At 41.4% G+C, this 17,499-nt stretch overlaps 1 protein-coding gene across 1 annotated transcript in view; it reads right to left on the bottom strand.

Moving 5' to 3' along the window:
• Positions 1-17,005, bottom strand: part of NEK7 (NIMA related kinase 7) — a 160,343-nt gene extending 143,338 nt beyond the window's left edge. The window contains exon 1 of the mRNA XM_058701298.1: positions 16,707-17,005. The gene's annotated coding sequence lies outside the window, so the exon portion shown is untranslated. The remainder of the gene's footprint in view (positions 1-16,706) is intronic.
• Positions 17,006-17,499: the final 494 nt, after the last annotated feature.

Here is a 17,499-nt window from a genome sequence, read left to right as displayed (position 1 = left end):
TTCAGTTACTCACATAACAACAACTAAAGCCTGGCAAAAGCACATGATTACTAAGCTAACTATCCAACTACACCAGAAAAATCATGGCAACTGCACTCTACCACCCATGGCAAAACACTGACGTACATAAAGAGCTAAGATAAATGGTTGGACCCATCTTCTCAACCTGGTTATAAAAAACATTCTGCTGAATTCCTTGTGTTAAATAATTCATACTGATGAATTCTACCATAACAAAGCTGTTAAGGCCCTATGGAATACAGGCTAGTAGTTGGAAATGCTTCATTTGTATGAATTATTTATTGTAAGGTCATTTGTTTTAATAGACTTTGGTCTGTAACAAGGACTCACTAACCAAAAACTCATCACAAAAAAATTAAAAACACTTCTCATTGAAATAAAGGGAAATTTTAATAGAGTTTTCTGAATTAACGCACGATTTTACAATTTACCCATATTTTATAAAGCTTATTAACTGCTGTTTATTCATTTTGTTCACATACCTACTCTATTACCACTGTTCTATACACTGATTATTCCTGAACTTCCAAAATCCTTTTTCTTTATATACCACAGTTTATAGTAACCATAAAATAGTTCTAAAAGATTTCCTATCTTTTTTTTTTTTTTTTTTTTTTGGATGCTCCTAAACACTAAACAAGTAAATTGAGGCCTAGAACTAAGTGGTAAGGTAATGACCCCTTCTCAGGTCCTCTGGTGTCATCTCCAGTGAACTTTTTCATTTAACCCTTACTTAGGACCCCACGACATTCTTGAGATCTGAATCAGTCATAACAACAGAGTCTGTTTAATGGATAATTAGGTTTAGTGGGACATAATCAATGTCTAACAAAACAAAGCTAGCATGTTACTTTACTTCTAGGGAAACTCCCGCCTTTTCCTCCTCCTGCCCACACTCTTCTTCCCTCAAAAAAAAGAAAAGAAAAGAGAGAAAGAAGAATAACAACTGTATCTCTGGATTTGCCTGATCTCTTTTTTACTGTGCAGACTTCCAATGCAAACCAAATTAAGAGAAAATTAAGAAAGGTGGAGAAAAAGCAAGCATGTAAAAGCCATTCACTCACAGGTTACACAAAACTGTCCCAACTTTTAATAAAAAGATTCTTCAATGTACTTACTATAAGTAAGTACAAGGCTATATTTTTGTCCTTTAAAATTTGCCTTCTAAGAAACTGAACTCAGTTGCTGCTATATTATTCTTGATATCACAGAACCGAACTAGTCTTTGAATGAATTATACAAAGTTAACACAGGCAGCTGCTAAGAAAACTTTCTCACCAAACTCTGCCAAGTTATTCCAATCCTGACCTGCACCATCTTGTAATCGCTCTCTTGCTCTTTTCCACAAACCACAACATCATGCCAAACTGTGTGCATATGTCTTTTAATGTACACAAACATATACTGGAAATAAATGCACTTTTTCTGACACACTTATTAAGTGAAACTGTGATCTTTCCAGAGATATCCTCCAAAGAATAAAGACTGTTATTTTAAATTAATAGTAGGAATCACAAACATAATGGTGTTTGTTTATCAGAAGCCATCTAGAAGTTTATATGACAGACTTTAAATATAAATAACTCCCCCAAAAATTGAAAATTGAGTTAATAGTGATTATAGACTTACAAATACTAAAACAGAGTTACATAATTGAGGACATCTACCTAATTTTATTTTTGGAAACCTTCTGAATCTGTGAAAATCCATTCTTCTAACTAAAGAATGATAAAATCTTAGAAAGACAGCATAGAAACAGCATTATTTGGGTTTTCACAAGAAAATACCTTACATATTATACTTAGAACTAAAGTCAGACAGCAACACGAATTGACTTTTAGTTTCTCCCAGTATTCATTGAGAATTTATTTACCTTCTAATGAAATTGCCCATTTAAGTGAACAAGGATGAACAGGACCCCCAACACACTTTCCCTAAACAGAGTCACCTGCTACCACGCATAATCCACTGCCCCCTCTCTAGTGATGACGCCAAAGCTCTACCCCAGGCCAGACTTCTCTGCTGAGCTCAAGCCCCATATAACCAACTGCCTAGATATAGGGTCACCTGTATATCCCATAAACAGCCCAAACTCAACATGAGAGGCCTCCTCCTCCCACCACACTCAGTTAGCTTTGATGAATGTAGATTCAATGAGAACAGAACAAGTTACTCTCTACTCTCTGCTTCAATAACAGGACTCTGAATTCTAAGTTGATCTGGTTAAGATTTCTACTTTGTTCTTCATCAGCAGTAGGCACTATGACATCTTTATAACTAAAGCAAAACTTGTATTCCCTTATGTCTTAGAGAATTTCAACTCTCACTTTCCCTAGTCAACAAACAGGAATTTATATGATTTTGATAGCCATTTGATTTGTAGGTACTCTGCATGGAAGGACCTATATGATTATCTTAACACCAAAACGACATGTAAAGGCCAGCTGCAAGCACATTTTGTGTAATATATGAGAAGGCTTCTAAAACCATACTGGGACAAAGTCTGTCCTGCCTAACACTCATGATCATGTTCCAACTGCTTATTAAAGACTACAAAGAAAGTCAAAATTGCAAGAGAATGAGAAAATATTCCAATAAGAAAGAAAGACTACTTCTTCATGTTCAGTGATAGCCATCTATATATACCCCCACCCTTCCTCAATGAGGCAGCAAATACCATGACATAAATAAAATGTCCTAAGAATCTTCAAGAAACTTAAGTCTCTAATTTCTTTATTTCATCTCAATAAAGAGCCACGGCTACTCAAAGGTGGGGGTGAGAGGGGTAGGGAGAAAAAGGTGCTAGAACTGGCAATAAATGGCACCACCATCTACTCAGCGCCCCTGCCAAAACTGGGGGCTATCCTAGACTCCTCCTCTCTCTTATCTTCTCCAACTCATGCATTGGGTCAGCTTTTCAGCCAACTGAGGTGTCTACCAAAGCTGCTGGGAAGACAAACAGATCCCGGCAATTCAGATCCCTCAAGTTATTCCCAGGGGAGACAGAGGGAGGGAGGGAGGGAGGGAGGGAGGGAGGGAGGGAGGGAGGGAGAGAGAGAGAGAGAGAGAAACAGACTTTTACAGCACAAGGAGGCAAGTACTCTGACAGACACCATCCCAGGTGGCAAGAAAGATGCCAAAACAGGCTGTCAGGTCAGCAAGACGTTGAGGAGGAGACTCTGGAAGCAAGTTCTAAACAATGCATGGGAGCCAACCAGGCAACAAAGAGGGAGGACACTCCTGACTAAAGCAGGGAGTGATGAGGGAACTACAAGTAGTGAGGTAAGACAGGAGCATCAGAGGCAAGAGCCAAGGCCCAAGTCATGCTTTTAAGAGACTAGAGGATTGGAAATTATTCCAAAGATAGTAATTTTAAGCAAGAAAAAAAACCCACCTCGAAGTGGGTAGGAGGTGTTGAGGGTGGATCATAAAAAAAAAAAAAAAAAAAAAAGCATAAATTGAACAAAGATGTAAATACGTAAATAAATTTAACTCAATCCTAAATTTTAAAAGGGGAAAAAAAAGTATATACTACAGTAAGTTCTTTTTATAAAAAAACAAAGTAACACTTTTTCTTGGTAAATTTTTTAATTTTTTTTTTAACGTTTATTTATTTTTGAGACAGAGAGAGACAGAGCATGAACAGGGGAGGGGCAGAGAGAGAGGGAGACACAGAATCTGAAACAGGCTCCAGGCTCTGAGCTGTCAGCACAGGGCCCGATGAAGGGCTCAAATTCACGGACCGTGAGATCATGACCTGAGCCGAAGTCGGACGCTTAACCGGCCAAGCCACCCAAGCGCCCCTTTCTTGGTAAATTTAAAGTATACACATACTATCACCAAAGTCTAGATTTTCAAGTCCAAACTTATTTTTTTCATACATCCCTTAATATATTTTTCTTAACACATTTTTTTAACAAATCTACCTGAAGTTGCCTTTATGGTAATCTTGAGTCAATTCTGACATTCGTTCCTGATGGATTTATGACCAACTAAGAACCAAGTAAAGAGATATCAAAGCACTATAGCTTTTATCGCTATTAAAATCAAACTCTGAAAACATAAAGGTACAAGTAACTCTTTACAATCACATTACGGGAGAGGAGAAGGCCAATCTTCTTAGTAAGTATGCAAGGCCTTTCATAATGCAGTATCTGGGTATCATTCCAGGCTCATTTTTTTATGTGCTTCTTCATCAATTCATGAATACACAGTACATCTTTGGTACTCTTGGCATAGGCCTTTTTGTAAGTCCTTTATATGCTTTTAAAAATAATTATTGACATTGTGATTGTTGGGTTTTTTTTTTTTTAACTTTCAGCAATGAAAGCTATGAAAAGCTACTAAATAAAATGTATCTATTTTGAAGTGGAAAAATTTTTCTCTATGGCAGCATCTGATGGCCTCATATCAAACAATAACCCTCATCAATTCCCACTTAGTAATTATTCTTAAGAGAGGACTAATTTCCAGTATTAAGCTAGTTATTTCTTATTTAACTCCATTCAATACTTTCTTCATGAGAGGATGGTTAGAACATCAAAACAGGATTCATCTGACAAATATGCAGTCAGCACTTTTTATGGGCAGAGAGAAGTTGCTCCCCCTTTACAAAAAGCCACACCCACTTAACTTGAACTAGGAATGGCCTTGCCCCTAAGGAAGGAAAATATAAGGATACCTAGTAAACATTTAGTAAATCAGCCTCAAATCAATTTAATCCGACTGCTGGCCCATTTTAACTTCAATTCCTAATTCCAGGAACTCAGACCCTTCTTCCTTGTTGCCTGAGCCTCTAACTTGTGCCTAATTGCCAAACTTCCCTCTGTCTCTACTCCATAATTCCTCCTCACTTCCATCAACCTCACGTCTGGCATACCCCTGTTTTTCCTAGTCCTGGTTCCCATGTCATCCTATTCTGAGATCTTTCAGAATGCAGAATCCAAACCCAGACTCGTGCACTAGATCACTGAATACCTCAATATTTACCACTTACAGATCAGACCTTTAATTTATATCACATAGTAAGACCTTCCTCACACTATGCCCTACAGGCCTTACAGGGACATGTGCCTGGCATCCAGCACAGACTTCCCTGAAACCAATTACTCAATTGTTCTGGACATTCTTTCATTCTAGGATCTGCCCAGACTTCCTGTCCCATATCATCACTGGGATGCAGGCATCTGCCATTCCCTGAATGGCCAGTTGTGACAAAAATGGTCCTAAGTCCTGCAGGAAACACAAATATGTACAGGACATGATTCACACCTTCCAGATACTTACATTCCAGGAAGGAAGCTAAGATAAGTAACTACAGGGAGAGTCAATAGGTACTAAAAGCTTAAAGAAGCAAAAGAAAGATTTCTTTATATCCTCTGTATAATATCAGAGCAAAGCCTTAAAGGATGAAGATTATTTTAATATACTGAGATTGAATAGCTGGAATGTAGAAAATAGACACTAAAAGTGAGAAAAGCGTATTAAAGCAATAAAGCCACACAGGTACAAAATGTATCCAAAAAAAAAAAAAAAAAAAAAAAGGTAAATGGTCAGATGTGACCAAACTATAAAAGAGTATAAAGAAGTGAATCTAGACAGATAGGTCAGGGTCAGTCTGAAAGCGGTTCCAATGTAGAGCCATTAAAAATAGTTGAGCCAAGCAATATGATACAGTATTTGGTCACTGCCTGCTCCCATATTCTGTAATTAATAAAAACTGAAATATTTTTAAAAGCATAAAGCTAGATCTTGCTTAGATTATTTTTTTACTCACCCCCCAGCTACCTACCAACAACCTCCGAATTTCTCGTTCTTCAATCAGTGAATTGGTGGGACCCAGTAGGAAAATGGGGAGAATAATAAAGGAACAAATAGAAAAAGAACCATTAAGTGAACAGAAGCATAGACTCTTTCATCTTACAAATGCTGGAGAACCCCAGAGATCAAATGGTCTGTCCCTCTGCTTTCTGACAAGTATGCCTTCCAAGTTCAGAGAAACCTCACCTCACTGTGAAACTAAGTTTAACACCAAATCCTATCCAATCAACTGGATTGTCTTCTGAACAGCATATGCAAATACCCTACAAAATTCACACACACACAAAAAAAAAAAGAAAAGAAAAGAAAAGAAAAGAAAAGAAAAGAAAAGAAAAGAAAAGAAAAGAAAAATGGGCATTCAGGTCTTACTGTAGAAACACTGGCATTCAAAAGATGACAACTCAACACATGAACAAAAATGGCCTAGGAAAGGGAGCACTGCCTGTTCAAGGACCACACACCGCGAGACATGAGTCCCAACGTATCCTAACTCAACAGCGTCAGTGCCTCGTTAGAGCCCAGGCTCCATTTGTATTATCTGAACCATTCAGCACACTACCAATGCTCTCTCCTAAACCAGACATTCAACTCTTAAACTGAGTTCTTTGAGTATTAATTCAGCTCACACAAAGAATCAGACTCTGTGCTTGGCATTTGAAAAGATATAAAAATGAACCTGAACTTAATCCAGGACTTCAATACCTTCTTTGTCAAGCTGCCTCTTCTTACTATATGAAAAAAGAAGGGGGCAGAAATGGTCATAAACAAAAAGGGCCTGGATTGATTGATAAACTACAAATCAAGAAAAAGGTGTTAAAGAAAAACACTGATAGAAAGTAGTTTTTAAATGACCAAGCAGGTTTTGTTGAATAAAGAACACAACTTGCATGCAAAGATCGGTATCTAATGACAAGAAGGGAAGTTAGAAGCGACTCAAGCATCAGACACTTGTTATCAATGGAAATAAGACAGTCATGGAAAAAGGAACAGGTTACTCATCATGATGTTCTTGAACACTTTCCAGCGTGGCTGGATAGGCAAGGCAGGAGAGCTCAGTGCAGCCAAGCCCAGGAACAGAACTGAAAACCACAGGAAGGACCGAGGTAGTGGTCACTGGAGGCAAAATCTCTGAGCGCAGGCAAAGGGTTTTTGCCCTGAAGCAGAAAGCAAACCATCTCAGAGGTAAGGGAAGTGGTAAGCTTTCACACCTAGCTGAGAGAAATACTGTAGAAATGCCAAAAATGGTGAGAACAGCCTACGCTATAAGCAGTACATTAACAAGGGACCATTTGTCGGGATAGAAGAACACTAGACCGGCTATTTTCTTTCACTTGCTTAAAGTGAAGTTTTCTCTCCTGCAACTAGTATACTAGTAAACTATATATTTATTTATAAATATATACTATTTATTTACAAAATATTTAGACTTTATCTAGTTGATTCTAATTGCTTTGTAAGCATCATTTCAATAACACCCATCCACCATTTGAGCTGAGACATGGGCACCCATGCTAGAACAGCCTAATCATTAGATACAATCTGTGCCAAGCGGCTGCACACCCCAAGGCAGAAATGCTAGTGGTGGGAATGGGCTCTCATTGTAAACAAAAGTTTTCTCCATTAAAAAAATATTTTTTACAAAGACCACGTGGCATTTCTCAGTGTGGCCTGAGGAACACCTGCCTTACTTATTGTAAATGTAGGTTCCCATCACAGTCTTTTTAAAGTAATCTCTACACCCAACATGGGGCTCAAACTCACAACCCCGAGAGCAAGAGTCCCATGCCCTACTGAGTGAGCCAGCCAGGTGCCCCTCAACTTGTTTTTAAATGTCAGTGCTTGTACTTATCAAATCAGAATCTCCAGACACAGACATTCTGAGGACTACAGTTTGAAAAACATAGTCATAGGACAAATGCTTTGAGAATATAACTTGTCTTGGTAGTAGCAAAAAAGTCACCCATATATTCGTAAACAGCTCTAAATATTTTGTAAATTACCTTCAATATACAAATAGATGTAACTATTTCAAGAAATCATGAAATAAATCCTTTAGGATTCATTTGATTAATCTCTAATCATTCTGCTTTGTAAAGCAGAACTTTCACTGAAATAGGAAACACATATAATAAACAAATTGAGAACCAACTTCTAAGAGACAGACATGACTACAGAAATAAAGGAAACAGAACCAATCATGTTCTCTGAACCACAGCAAGAGAAGAAACTAGAGGGAGACACTGCCAGTGGCACTGCCCAACATTTTGGGCTTATATACAAGAAGCAATAGGGGCATCCAAGTTATCTTCAATATACCAAGATGACAAACAACATGAAGGCTGGCTTTTATGAATCAAGGTGTCTAATATAATGAAATACGTGTTTACGAAATATTGATCAAACAACCACTCATGAACTTTCTGGCCTTTACTCTCCTATCTACTGCCTCTAAGCGCTCCTTCCTAGGAGTAGCCTCCACATCTCTCCAGGGAGACAGCAATCCTGTTGTTCCTCACTTTAGACGCAAAAGAAATACTTCACCCCTGCACCATCAGGCAGGGGTGATTCACTCAAATATTCGCTGACTTAAATCATGGCCCTGATAGGGGCAATCAGAGGTACAATGTCATCACCCCATCAGCAAGTCTTTATTGAGCACGTACCATGAACAGAGCAATATTTTGTTAAATCAGGAGGAGTGAAAAAAAAAAAAAAAAGAAGAAGAAATCATGCGCCTACTATTGAAAACATTACAAAGGTAACACAAGGCAATATTGACTGTTATGGAATCAAGCACAGCATGGATTAGCAAGTTTACATCCTTAGGTTTTAGCTTATTTTCACAATAAATGAAAAGGTCAGTTTACACAATTTATAAGTTTCCTTCCAGTTCTGAGAACATCTGATGTAGTGAATCATGCACTTAAGGTCTCCTAAGGGGAAGCACAGGATGATAATGGTGAATGGAAAACCTGATTTTAGAAGAGCTGTTTAATGGCAGCACTAGGATACTAACTACAGATTACATATGTACACGATAATGTGGGTGTCTTTATCTCTTAGGTACAATTTCTTTTTTTTATTTATTTATTTTGAGAGAGAGAAACAGAGCACATGAGCAGGGGAGGGGCAGGGAGAGAGGGAGAGAGAGAATCCCTAGCAGGCTCTGTTCTGTTAGTACAGAGCCCAATGTGGGGCTCAAACTCACAAACTGTGATATCATGACCTAAGCTGAAGTCAAAGAGAGGATGCTCAACCAACTGGGCCACCCAGGCGCCCCAACTCTTAGGTACAATTTCTGCACAAACTTAAAATATTCTCTTCAAAACAGAAAGGTCAGAAATCTAAAAACCTGTACAGTAATGAATCGAAAAGAAAAAGTATAGATCTTGCTTATTAAACCTTAAGTGTAAGAGTAACTGGTGTCCTTAAAAGAGTACCAGAGACTCATACAGAGACACCCAGTAAGAACACCATGTGACAGAGCCAGAGATTTCAGTGATATCTGTCTAAAGCCAAGGAACTTCAAGGGATGCCGCCAACACCCAAAGCTAAGAAAAGGCATGGAACGCCTTCTCCCTAGAGCCTTCACAGACAGCATGGCCCTATGCACACCTTGATTCCTAATATCCGACCTTCAGAACTATGAAAGAATAAAATTCTGTTGTACTAAGCCACTCAGTTTGTGGTAATTTGTTGGGGCCGCCCTAGGAAACTACCATAGGTGTTAAGAGCCAGGGTCCAGAGCATACAGTTCCTGGACCACGGCAGTCACAGTATGGTTCTGGGGGCCCCCAAAACAGCAGTATCTTCCTTACTGTGGCTGTGTCTTCGTTAGGATGGCGACAGTGCGCTGTCCCACTGGCAGCCTTATGATCAGGGATGAGAGCAACTCCCTTGGTGGCCTGGTAATGGGAAACCTTGCTGGAAGCTCAAACTCCACCCCTAGCCCCTGCCCTGCAACCATCAAATACTATTAAATACAATGTCATGAATTCCTTCCTACTTATAAAAACAGAGAATGATTACAGGAGTGATAGGAGAACTGCCTGATAAAATACAACTCTTCATCAACAGCTGGTATTTTAAACACTCAAGGTCATAAAATGATAAAGCCACGTTGAAAACAACATGACATTTAACAATGAAAATATTTATCAAATGTAGAAACTTTATTAAAACTTTAAATATATGTTGAAAATTGTTAAAAATGCCAGTTTTTACTGAGTACGTTCCCTGCCATACTATTCTTAATGTGTTCTAACACCAGACTGTAAAGAAAACAAAAGTGAATTTGTACGTTGCCATAAGAAACTAAGAATAAAATATCAATTGTCTCCCATAAATTAAACCATCAATAAGCATCCTTTCTGTATATCTTTCAACTAACTTGTATTTGTTAAATAACAAACCATGCCTATAAAGTGTTTGCAATAAGGGCATGTCATTTTCCTAAAACAAATTACCTATTGTCCAGTTCTGGTGTCGTTACGACAGTATGCAAACAGATCACATTACTTTGCTGTATGGTCCACCAGTTAGATATAAAAAGCAATGGAAAGTTTGCAATCCCTTTCATTTTAGAAGTACAACAACTTTTCATAAACATATCTGTTCAATTTTCCCAATCCTAATGTAGTAGAGGATATGTGGCTTTGTTATGGTTACAACCACAACAAAAATTACAGTAATCTGCCAGGTAAATATGAGAATATGAGGAAAATATTCTCACGATAAAAGCAAAACTGTAAGACTACCAGAAAGAATATTTTTAATTTTGCCATTTCCAATTAGTATTTAAGGATCGTTTTGCAACTGCCATTTTTCATTATCCAAAATATAACCCCGCCCCCCCCAAGCCTCTTGTGTTTTTTCCTGCCTGAGGAACCAAGGATTAATGCCTTCTCCCCATACTCCAAAAAACATAAAAACATTCTCAAACATGGGAACCAGTAAATTATGAATATGGAAATCACAGAGCAGAGAGGAAGAAGAATTCAAGCAGAGAACACAGAACAGACAGCAGACCTAAGGCACAGTGGGCAACAGGGCCTGTCATCAGAAGAAACTGAGAACAGCAGATGCGTTTCCTACCACTGAAGGTCCTAAAAACAGAAATAGGTGAAATGAAACTAACACTTAGAGCCTACTATCATAACTTTACAAAGATGTTTTCATTTATTCCTCAAAGCAATCTTACCTGAGCTGAGAAAACCGGAGTCCCAACCAATCAAGTAATTCAACCAAGGTCATAGAGTAAGAGGCAAACCCAGGCTTAGTCTTTTTCACATGATGGTAAACACAGAAAATGATCAGTATTTGTGCAGCAGGGTTGGATAAAGGAAAGAGGCTCCTTGTAGCTGGTGGCAACCAGCCTGGAAGTTCCGAATGCCCCAGGCCCTACCTGGCTACCCGGAGAGACAAATACTCTGGCACACCCAGAACTCACTCCTGGCTAGGGCTAGGAAACTCCACTGAGTGATGTCAAAGCCATTGCATTTTCCATTCCATTCTCTGGCTTCTCAGCAGCTGCACCCAGGTCAGCCTACAGCCAATTCTTAAAACAAAGGGAGGAGGCATCCCACACACAACCCAAGCCACATACACCCTGACTTCAGGCCCTCTCCAGTAATTTTTTTAAACTGGGAGAAAGTCTTTTATAAAAGACTACATCAATTTTTTCTAAAAAAAAAAAAAAAAAAAAAAAAAAAAAAGGGGCGCCTGGGTGGCGCAGTCGGTTAAGCGTCCGACTTCAGCCAGGTCACGATCTCGCGGTCTGTGAGTTCGAGCCCCGCGTCAGGCTCTGGGCCGATGGCTCGGAGCCTGGAGCCTGCTTCCGATTCTGTGTCTCCCTCTCTCTCTGCCCCTCCCCCGTTCATGCTCTGTCTCTCTCTGTCCCAAAAATAAATAAAAAACGTTGAAAAAAAAATTTTGAAAAAAAAAAAAAAGAAGAAGAAGAAGAAATCTGCCCACTGTCTTGCTCATGCCAGAAATTCCCCCTAAAAGTAACAGAAGGAGTCATTCCAATCAGCTTAAAATAAAAACTATGAGTTAAAGAAACACACCAAAATACATTTATATTAAAGTGTTATCTGTCAATCAAGCAAAGATTAAATATATGACATCAGATTCCATCTTGGTTTAGTAAGAGAGAAGCTAGAGAGGAGCACATTCATTCAGTGTCACAGGATAGGTGTGGGGACCCCAAGAGGCAAAGAATGATAGAAAACTTTGAAAAAGCAGATAAATCTAAAAGAGGTTCTAAGACTTATGAAGTCTCTGAGATGAAACACAAAATTGGGGTATGAATAACTGGGCATTATTCTGAGGGGACTGGGAAAGATCAAGAGACTGTCGCAAGCATCCAAGAACCAAAAAAGGCTATGAAATACTCCTGTGGAAAATACACATCAAGCCAAACATCAAAGGTCTAGAATCTTATTTAAATCTTTGGTATTATCTTCTAGAGCTGGGGTGGGCCTCCAGCCTATTTGTGCAAATAAAACTTTACTGGAACACAGCCAATGACAGAGACCATACAGCTCACAAAGTCAGAAACATTTACTCTCTTGTCCTTTACAAAGTTTACAAACCCCTGTTCTATACAAAAGCAGCCTGGAATGAGAAAGTTACCCTTAACTACTCACTTACACTGATTATCAACAGAAGACCCATAGCAAGATTTACAGAAAGGTCTATCTCCATTAAGTAACAGTATTTCTAAATTTTTACAGACCAATTAAACAAGTTCCATTCACTTATACCCTGTTCTGATTAACACCGTGGATAGCTATTACAAAACAGTTCATTGTGTAAGCTCATTATATAAATAATACGGCAGAGCTGTTACTTTGACAAATGTTACAGTTTTTCTGTTCAAGAAAAATAAGAAATGTTTCATGATCGGGGCCCCTGGGCAGCTCAGTCAGTTAAGCATTTAACTTTTGATTTCGGCTCAGGTCACGATCTCATGGTTCATGAGTTCCAGACCCCAAGTCAGGCTCTGTGCTGGCAGTGCAGAGCCTACTTGGATTCTCTCTCTCCGTCTCTCTGCCCTTCCCATGCTCTCTCTCGTGCTTCTCTCTCTCTCACTTTCTCTCTCTCTCTCAAAATAATAAACTAAAAAAAAAGAAAAAAGAAAGAAATGTTTCATGATCATCTATCTGCCATCCTTATTCTCACTGCTCACTAAAAACCGTGAAACACATTCTCTGTTTTCATCAGAATGAAAAAATATTTTATGAAGATATGTAACATGCGGTGGTAATCAAATTATTAGTCATCAAAAGAAGAACCAATAGTTTGGAAGTTTTCTAAGAGTGAATTGTTACACATTAGTTTTACACACGTGAAAAAATTCTCAACTGCCATTTTATCCTGCAAATAAACATATTTCATTACAATTATATAACCAAATGTTATCGGGGAGCCTGAGTGGCTCAGTCGGTTAAGCGTTTGACTACGGCTCAGTTCATGATCTCACGGTCTGTGAGTTCGAGCCCCGCGTCGGGCTCTGTGTTGACAGCTCACAGCCTGGAGCCTGCTCTGATTCCGTGTCTCCCTCTCTCTCTGCTCTTTCCCCACTCGCGCTCTGTCTCTCTCAAAAATGAAATAAAAACATAAACAAAAAAAATTATAACCAAATGTAATTTGCCTATATTCCCTACAAAAATGAGGGGAGGAGGAATTAAACTGAAACACTCAAAAATATGAAGAAACACTTCTTAAAGCATCTAGCAATATATTTATGAAAATGTCAATAAAGTAATTGCGGATAAAGCAGTTCAGAGAAACAATAATCACATACGTCATTTCCAAGACATCCTCAAGCATTACACTAAGTATATTACCATGTTTTATATATAATGTACTAACTAAAATTCCACCCACAAAACTCTAGAGCAAATACCTGAAAGGACAAATATTTTAATTTGAAGGAAACCAGGAATGTAGACAAGAGGGCTGCTTTGTGTAACTGCAGATACAGTGCAAATTTTTTAAATACCAAAACCTATTAAAAAAAAAAAATCAAAGGAAATAAACCTGAAAGGAGTTTTGCAACTTATTATCTAATTAAACAACTTCTTTTCCAAAACTGCATTTAATCACCATTCTCTCTTTTCAGATACCCTGAATGGTGGCTACCTTAGTAACACTACAGAGATACATTTTAAAACATGAGACAGTTTGGTTCTAGAAACTCTGTAGATGTCTCTAATGATATCTCAGACCACATCTTTATGGGGGGGAAAAAAAAGGAAATCTACATTTCAGTAAGGGCACACTAGTTGAGAAGAAAAGAGCACCTGAATGTTTGCAATAAATCAGAGCTCAAAACTTTCTATTGTAACCAGCAGGAAGATGAAGGGGAGGGAAGCGTGAGATTAAATACTTACATACACAAACTATAACCGCGCTTTCAGTCATTTAAAAAGACAATTCTGATTTTTACAATTTGGGTACGTTATTAAGCTGGCCTTAAATCTCCCCTCCTCCACCAGTATGTTGCCATCATACCAGACGTGCTTTCCTCATTCTTGGAGTAAGTGCTGTTTTATTGCACTGGAAAAGAGCTCTTGAAATTGTCCAGCCAGGAAAATGCCTAAGTGGGAAAAGGAATGGAGGGTGCTACAGGTATAATCTTCATAAACGAGCCTGAATAGTAGTTCCGAGTATAGAATAAAACTGCACTGAAGTTACGCTCTTTCCTTTTTAAATTGATAAGGATTTTTAACCGTGGAAAGATTCCCAAGTAATTGTGGAAGAGTTTAACAGTTTAGATTCTGACATTCCCTGGTTTTCGTTTACAGGTAATTTCAGAGTAAAACTCCGTGAGTCCACCTGGACATTTAGTTTGATCACCTTCGTTTCTTATCAACTATAAAGCTTCAATCGCGGTGGTGAGTCCAAGATGCAGCTCAATTATGAAACGAGACGTACACGACGGGTCAGAGAAAATTGGAACTTCCTCTCCTTTATTCTTACGTATCTATTTCTCATCCCTCAGACTGGGAACCCTCCACCAGCAGACATCCTTCCAGGAGGAACTTTCTCTCCCTCCTCCGAGCCCAGGGCTGGGGTAGGAAGTACCCGCCCTCCCGAGCGGGGAACAGCGGTGTCCTCGCCGCTTATTGGCTGTGGAAGCCGTCAGTGCCGCAGAGGGCGGGGCCTCCCGGCAGAGAGCAGAATCTCAGGCCCGCACCTCTCCGAGGGTCCGTGGGCTTCCCAGCCCAGAGAAAGCAGCCAGCCTCCACTAGGGGTTCCTTCCCCTTTTTTATTTTGCGAGCCCTCCTCTCTCAACGTCCCCATACAGTTTCTGCCCGTTTGACTCCTCCACGAGGCAATTTTTTCTAAGCTCCAACATCTCTTCCCCACCCCAACAAGCTCCCAGTCTAGGACCAAACAGAAGATGCTGTGGTTTGGGGAGTTAAGCAAGCTGTGGACTGGATCTCCCGAGGATAGCAGAGAATTCCTTCCTCTGTAAATGATAACTGTTTAAGTTTTATGTTAACTGTTTTAAGTGCATTGGCCTTCGGCAAGCATTAAAGCCAAGAAAACTCAGCACCTCTTCAGTAAGAGTTACCACTTTCAAAGTATTACAGGGTTCATTGTATCTCCTGTTAAACTATCCACCGTTTTCAGTGTTTTGTCCGGTTGTCCCTAATACTAGGTCACACCTGCAACAGCTCAAGCTCCTGTACAAAATAAGTTTATCATACATACATTCTGTACTTTATCCTATAGAGCAACCTGGCGAGAGACACAGCTATCGCCTGCAAGGAGTGTGCATACTTCTTGAAACTACAAACTCTTTGGAGGAAGAATTAGACACAGTGGTTCTCTTATGATGGATACATGATGTTCTACAAACTACACGCATTTGATTTTTTTCAACAGCATCTTTATGATCAGCAGAAGAGGAAAATCATTTCATTTTTGTAATGTGTTTCAGACTTTCAGTTCCATCACCAGAACTGCCTCATGATGGGAGCCTATCTTATTGTAAAATAAATACAGTTTTAGTATTTATGCCTAACAAGGACTACAGCTACGAGAGAACACGATTCATCTATTTGATACATCATTTCCCAAGGCCTACAGCATACAGGAAAGAGACAAGAAGGTTCTTCAGATCTCACTGCAGCATCTGACACCGTCCTTGGGTAATGTGGCCAACTCATTTTTCTTTTGGGGGGTGCCCTTCTTCTCTCTAGCCTTGGCCTCAATTCTCTATTTCTTTTCCATTACCACGATTACCAGCAAAGTTCTCTATTGCCTTGCAATCTCTCTCACATTTGCTAATCCTGACAGGGTCCCACTAAAGCCCATTCTCCAACAGGTCCGCCGTCCTCTCTACTTCTCAAGCCACTTCAGCTTCTCGCTTAGCTGCACGGCTCCCACCACCCACTGTCTCCAGTGAACTTCACTCCTCTAAATCTGGCTGCTGCCGAATCCTGACAGCTGGACTTAACCAATCGGCGAGGGATAAATAACCGCCGCCGCCAATGAGCGGCAGCCGGGGGGTGGGAGGCAGGACTTCGCCTAAGTTCCTCGGGTCCTGAAACCAAAGACCTGTTGCCGCCGCCGCCGTGGCCGCGGAGTTTCTTAGTTACCGCGGCGCCCACGGCGGCCAAGGCCGCCAGAGCCCCCGCCGGGCACAAAGCTCCTGCCGCCCGCTCCCGCCACTGCCAACGAACTGGACTGAAACCCCCACCCAGCCCGAACGCGGCGCGCCCCGCCCCACCTCCCCCGGCGGGGGGATCCCGGAGGCCGCCCCGCGCCCTCCCGACCTCCCTCCCACCCCTCCCGGCTCCGCAGGCGGTCCCACCCGGCCGGGGCCGCCCGAGACCCCGGCAGCCACTCACCAGGAAGTTGGGAGTTTTCCGTTCTCCTGCCCGCGAGGGACCCGGGGCGTGCGGGCGGGCGGCTCGGCCAGGCGGCGCCGCGGAAAGGCCCGCTGGGCCGGGGGCTGTAGCTGCGAGGCCGGGAGCCGATCGCCACCTCCCGCCGCGCCGCCCCCGCGGACGCTGCAGGCGCGGGCCCCCACCCTGCGCAAGGAGAGGCGCGTCCCGAGTGCGAGCCTAGCGGCGGCCCATCCTCCCGAGACTCCCGCTCCTCCTCCCGCGGCCGCCGCTGTCAGGAGTGTAAACATCCCGGCATCCCCGAGGAGAGGGGCGGGGCGGGCGCCGGCCCCTCCCCGCGCCCCGAGTCCCGCGCCGCAGGTCCCGCCGGCTGCGCGCCCCGGCCTCCCGCTCTCCTCCTCTAGGCGCCGTGCACCCCGCCGCTTCCCCGCTGGAGCCGAAGCCGTCGGAGGGGGCCCCTCTGGCGTGTGGCTCCCTGTTGCCAGGCCTGGCGGGATGGGCGGGGGGTGTCCATCTGCCCTCCCCCCCCCCCCCCCAGCCCCCTTCCCTTACTTGGAGCCAACTTCCCTCTGGGCCGGGTCGGCTGCTTTTTGAGAACTTGTCTTTTATCCATTTATGTTCAAATTACCCCACTTGCAAGCAGTAAGCCGAACCGGTGACGTCCCCTTTCTTCTGGATCACAGCGTTTTGATCCCATCCTCTTTCACTAGGTGGTTTAAACTGACTTTGCGCTAAGCACACCTTACATTAAAGAGGCCTAGCTTAGAGAACAATGGCTTTTAGGACATGTCTGAAA

This window comes from Neofelis nebulosa, chromosome 15, assembly GCF_028018385.1.
Source record: "Neofelis nebulosa isolate mNeoNeb1 chromosome 15, mNeoNeb1.pri, whole genome shotgun sequence".
Lineage (NCBI taxonomy): Eukaryota > Metazoa > Chordata > Mammalia > Carnivora > Felidae > Neofelis > Neofelis nebulosa.
This window is presented reverse-complemented; position numbering and strand designations above follow the sequence as displayed.